Here is a 6,000-nt window from a genome sequence, read left to right as displayed (position 1 = left end):
CCTGAACTTCCTTACCTGTCTCCCCCGCAAAACTTAACTATGTCACTTTCCTCCCTATTAGGGGCTCTTCCAGGAACTTGCTCTAAGACATCCCATTTTCAATATGGCATCCATGCCTGAAGTCTTTCTTCCAGGCATCTCATTTCAAGCACCTGAAAGCCAGTTAAGTGGGAGAAAAATTATACTTACAAGGTGTAGCTCCAAAGGACAGATCTTAGATCTTAGATGGGATTTATCAGGAGGAAAAGCTCCGTTTATTAGAGACTTCCCTGACTGGGAGTAAGTTCACTGTCCCCACAGGCATACAAGCTGAGGCTAATGCTCATTTCATGAAGTGTTTGAAAACGGGGATTCAAACAATTCATGGGAGGCTGCCCTCAGATTCTGTGGCACTTGTATTTCAACATAGGACTTTCTTAATGAAATAATGTAACGCAGCAGCAGAAAAACCTCATCGGGGAAGCAAATTATCAATTTTGAAGGTTTGTTTTTTCTTCCCAGTACCACATGGTGCTCTTTTGAGATTGTGCGTATAATTAGAGCTTGTGCGATTGTTGAGAGGTGCCCATGTGTGAATTTCCCAACAGCAATTATGGCTTGATTAAAAGAGTACCCAAACAATGGCAGTGCAAATGCATTGACAGTAAGTGCTTTGTATGTTCTTGGCATTTCTCTGCCTCACTTTCATTACCAAGAGTGTAAGTCAAAATTAAATATCCACACGCGTCCAGAATCATGTGCCTGTAGCCCATTGTTCCCGGGGTCTGTTTGTCACCTCTCCAGGGTCGGTGTATGCACACGGGACCAAGCCTGCTGATTCGGCCCGCCTGCTTCACCCACAGCCTCCAACTCAACAACTGGACATCGTTTTCAACCGCAAAGACAGTCGGGCTGGGCTCAAAGGCAGAGCTCTGGTGATTTCACTGAGTACAGTTGTAAAGGCTAAAGGCGTGCCTCTGTCAGTGAAGACTGAGCTTTGAAACTGAAGGTCAAGGGTAGGGATACTATTGTCTCAGTCACCCAAGTTGTCCTTCATGGTTGTTGAGAAATTTGGGCAGGAGAAGTAATTCTGTCAGCACACGAAGGTACTTGGGTACTTGGTACTCAAGTCCTTAAAAACTTGGAGGACACACACACACACACACACACACACACACACACACACACACATTTTATCCTTTAAGTGACGAGAAGTTTCTCTTTCAGAAAGTAAATATTACTCTCTCTGCTTCCATTTTCTTTCCGCACTGCAAAACAGTAGTGCAAAACCTCTAAACAAATAAGCAAACCAACAAGTTAGCAAGAAGACATTAAGTGGAGAAGCTATGGGTCCCCTAGTCTTGTCTGACCCTGGAGGCGTCGATGCAATAGGGATTGGCTCCCGTCTCCACACTACATCCTGACTCCGGATACCCAAAGTCACTGTGCTCCTAACTTCCCTGTGAAATGGGGAATGAACGAACTAAGGGTTACAGTTCCTTCCTTCCGTTCATTCAGCCAGTCCATCAGCAAATAATGGTTGAGTCTCCACCACTGTCAGAGATTTTTCCAGGAGCCAGAGATATATGATGGGCAACAATACAGGTGTGTTCTCTGCCCTCATGATCCTTACATTCTAATGAAGGAGTCAGTCATACTTTGATGAAATGTGCATTGGTAGGGAGAGCTCTGATGACAGGTACGGCAGAGTAAGGGGCAGGTCATGGGGGCTGCTGCTTTGGAAGAGCGGTCAGAGAAGACTCTTTAAGAAGTTGAGCAAAATGGGATAAGGAAGTGACCCAGGTGACTCTTCTGGGTGAGTGTGTTCAGGCAGATGGCACGATTAATACAAAGGTCCTGAAGTAGGCTTGACACGTTGAAAGAACAGCAAAGAGACCCATATACAACAGGGCAGAGAGGTGCCAGAAGTGGAGGGGACCAGCCATGCCAGATCTTTGAGTCCGTGGAAATGAGCTTGGTCCTTCTCTGAGTGAGGTGGTGAGCCCCGGGAGAATTTTGAGCAGGCGTGTGATATGATGTGATTTGCATTCCATAGGAACCACCCGGCTGCTCAATTGAGAATGGTCTTAAGGGAGATAATGGAAGTAAGGAGGCAATTTCAAATCTCCTCCGGAGAGAGGTGATGGTAGCATAGACCGAGGGCAGTGGGATGATTCAGGATTGATCTTGGAGACGTAACTGACCTTTTTAGAGTGTAAGAGAGGAGCCATAGATGATGGCACCAGGACTTTCAATCTGTGAGCTACTGTCTGGTGGGGACTTTACTGAGCCTGGGCATTGTGGCCAGACCAACGCTACCAATCCTCCAATTTAACTTCACTGAAATTTATAAGGACACCGCCTCGGGGACACTCTGATGGCATCTGGAGATGCGTGCATTTTACGTCTTTGATGTCTGGCCCGTAGTCTTCTCAAAGTTTTCGAAGATAGATGGTCTTACCAGATCTTAATGTCCATAAGGATAAGCCCTCCAAGACCGGAGGCTCTCACTTTCCCCAATTCTGTCTTTGGACTTCAAACCCATGGGTAGAGGCAAGTCCTTGCCACCCCCGTTTCTGTAAATACAACTTGGGACACCTTACCCTCTGCTTGCAAGCTCCTATTGGCTTCACACTGCCCTTGGCTTCCAATAACCATTCTCTTGACCTCTGCAAGCCCCACTCTCTGTACCCCACCCCCATCTCCTTTCCTTTCTCACCAGGCAGAGACTCAGGGTCAGTGACATCTCTGTAGCATCTTCAGTACTGCATGCAAACACGAATCTCCAGCCCTGGGTGGATCAAATACTCCACTAGCCCTGTTCTTCCTAAGCTACGTTCTCTCAATATTTTTTTATTAAAATTTTTTAAATGTTTTATTTATTTTTGAGAGAGAGACAGAGAGAGAGAGACAGAGTGCAAGTAGGGGAGGGGCACAGAATGGGGGAAAACACAGAATCCAAAGCAGGCTCCTGGATCCGCACTGTCAGCACAGAACCCCAAGAGAGGCTCGAACCCACGAACTGTGAGATGGTGACCTGAGCCGAAGCCAGATGCCCAACGAACTGAGCCACCCAGGCGCCCCTAAGTTCTCTCAATATTGATAGAGCAACTTCCAGGTCTGGTTGATGTGGTTCTGGGTTCAGCTGGGCCTTGCTACTCATCTGCTATCTTTGTCTTCTTCTATGGTGCGCAGACACCTAGATGACTCCCGGATATCCTACTGCTGGTGTTAGTGCCTTGAGTGTGGGCAGGATTTGTGACCTATTCTACCAATAAGATAGAAAAAATGATGGGAGGGGCGCCTGGGTGGCTCAGTCAGTTAAGCATCTGACTTTGGTTCAGGTCATGATCTCACGGTCCGTGGGTTCCAGCCCCGCGTCAGGCTCTGTGCTGACAGCTCGGAGCCTGGAGCCTGCTTCGGATTCTGTGTCTCCCTCTCTCTCTCTGCTCCTCCCCCATTCATGCTCTATCTCTCTCTGTCTCTCAAAAATTAATAAACGTTAAAAAAATTAAAAAAAAAAGAAAGAAAAACTGATGGGATGTCACTCCCATGAGTGTGTACCATTGTGTAAGGATCTATCTTAGGGTACTGGAGTGAGTCACTCACTGTGACTTACATAAAGTAAGTGACTTTTTTGAAAGGCTATGTCTGAAGGAAATCTGGGGACCTGAGCATGGCCTCTAGCAGACATCCAGCAAAATTGTGAGGCCTTTGGTCCTACAGCTGCAAGGAAATGAGTCAAAAACTTGAATGAACTTGGAAGCAGATTCTTCCCCTGTCGGATTTCCAGATGAGAATACAGCCCAGGCAGTACCTCAACTGTAGCTCTGTGAAGACCCTGGGCAGAGGACCCAAATAAGCCATGCTCACACACCTAACCCCCAGAACTTCAGGCAATAACTGTATATGGTTTTAAGCTGCTAAGTTTATGATAATTTGTTATATAATGGTAGAAGAGTATATACTGTCTTTGATCCCTTTGTCATTTGCAAGAGATTTTTTCAATCTTTGATACCTTGTCCTCATTCCCCCCTACTTCATGCCCTTGCTTAGCTGATATTAATATTAATATATTAATTATAACAAATTAATAAATATTAACATATAATATAATTTATTATATTATAAATTATATTAATGTTAACATAATTCTCTAATATTAAGCTGATCTTAATATTAGAGAAAATGCAAAGATTGGCTATGAAGTCTATTCTCTTTCTTCTCTATCACCTCCAAACTTATTTAGGTGTTCCCCCATCCCTCCTCTTTTTCTCTGTCCCTGGACCATCCTCTCCAGTCACGACTGGATTCAATCTCCCCAGGTCACCCAGATACCTTCTTCCGTCCTCCCCTCCCTATGGATTTCATTGTTACACCTCTGCCTGCTTCTTCCTCTCATCCTGTCTGCAAAGCTCCTTCTCTCTTTCCATTAAACAACCAAACAGCAAACACACAGAACAAACAAACAAAACAATTTCCCTTGACCTTGCTGTTCTGTCAAGGTGTAGTTCTTACTGTCTCCTTCTCTTTACTACAAAGTGCTCTGAAAAAGTAGGCTCCATGTGCCTGAAATGTGCTATATCTTGCCTCTCATCCTCGCCATTTCCCAGAAGACGCCCTGGGTAAGGGCCGCCATTGGCTTCTAGATGCCAAATTTCTCTTCTCCGTCCTTACCCTGGGTGAGAATTGTGAGTCCTTGGACACTACCAACCACTGTCTTCTGGAACACTCCCCTGGCTCATGTGAGACTGTTCCCCGGGGGTGTCCCCCATGTGTCTGTGGGTTTCTTTCCAGTTTCCTTCATGGTTTCACCTTCTACTGTCCTGCCCCCTTGGGGGATAAAAAAGTTTTTTTGTAATTAATGAACTCCTAAGTTTTATCTGTTGTATTTCTCTGGCATAGTTAATCCCTGTGGGAATTTTTATAGGTGATTCATCAATTCTTAATTATCTACTCTAAATCTTTTGGGGTTATAAAGAGATTTTCTCCATAATATATTGCCTAATTTGTGTCTTCCGCTAATAGGAAACTATGTTAATTAGAATGAGAAAAAAAAATTGCAAATTATTCTTCGCATTTTTCTGGTCTCACAAGGAGAGGAGTAACTTGCTGGAGGCAGAGGAGAAGGGCCATGTGTGCAAATGGAGTAGAAAAACGGATTACGTGGACATTCAGTTGTTGGTGGATTGCTTATGTTTAATGGCGCCATTTTATTCAACTGTCCTACTGGTATAAAATTTTTTTCTACAGTTTCAAGGATAATTTGCTTCATGTTTTCATGTTTAGGAATCATAGAAATTTAACCCAAGCATTTAGACCTCTACAGTTTTCCCGACTAACCTGAGTTTATTAAGAAGCAAACATTTACCGATCACTTACGAGGCCTATGACATTCTACCAATCGTGTCGGTAGGCACTGTTAGGTCCAAGTTATAAATGAAGAAACAGATGCAAAGAGCTCTGAGCCCGTGGGCCAAGACAGGGCTCCGATGAGGATGTCGATCTCGTGGCGGAAATGCTCCTGCTCTGCATTTGCTCCGGGGTCTCCTCTCACTAGTTACAGCAGAAGCTTACATTTCCCAGCATTCCTGAGGAGAGCTACTGTCCCAGTGACTGAGTTCTGGCCAAAGAAATGTGCGTGCAGTCACGTAAGCCACCTTCAGGGATGGTCTTTGAAGCAACCCAGGGAACTTCCAGTCCTGTTTCCACATTCTGCTATGACATGATGAGCGGCAAAACCAAGATGGGGCAGCTGGGATCATGGAGTCACCACACGGAGGGGAGGTAACTGGGGAGCTTCCCGCGCCTCACTCAGCTTCGCATCCTAGAGGTACAGACTTTTATCATGTTAGTTGGCTGAGATTTCCGCTGCAGCGTCTAGCACTGCTCCCTTCGAGAAATTGCTGTGGCATAGGGGTGATGTTAGAATCAATGCTTGCTTAGCAATCAAACAGCAGCTACTGAGGAAATGGATAGGGTTTCCTCTCTTTGGTGAGGTGACATCTGAGCAGAGACCCG

This window comes from Acinonyx jubatus, chromosome D2 (genome assembly GCF_027475565.1).
Source record: "Acinonyx jubatus isolate Ajub_Pintada_27869175 chromosome D2, VMU_Ajub_asm_v1.0, whole genome shotgun sequence".
Lineage (NCBI taxonomy): Eukaryota > Metazoa > Chordata > Mammalia > Carnivora > Felidae > Acinonyx > Acinonyx jubatus.
This window is presented reverse-complemented; position numbering follows the sequence as displayed.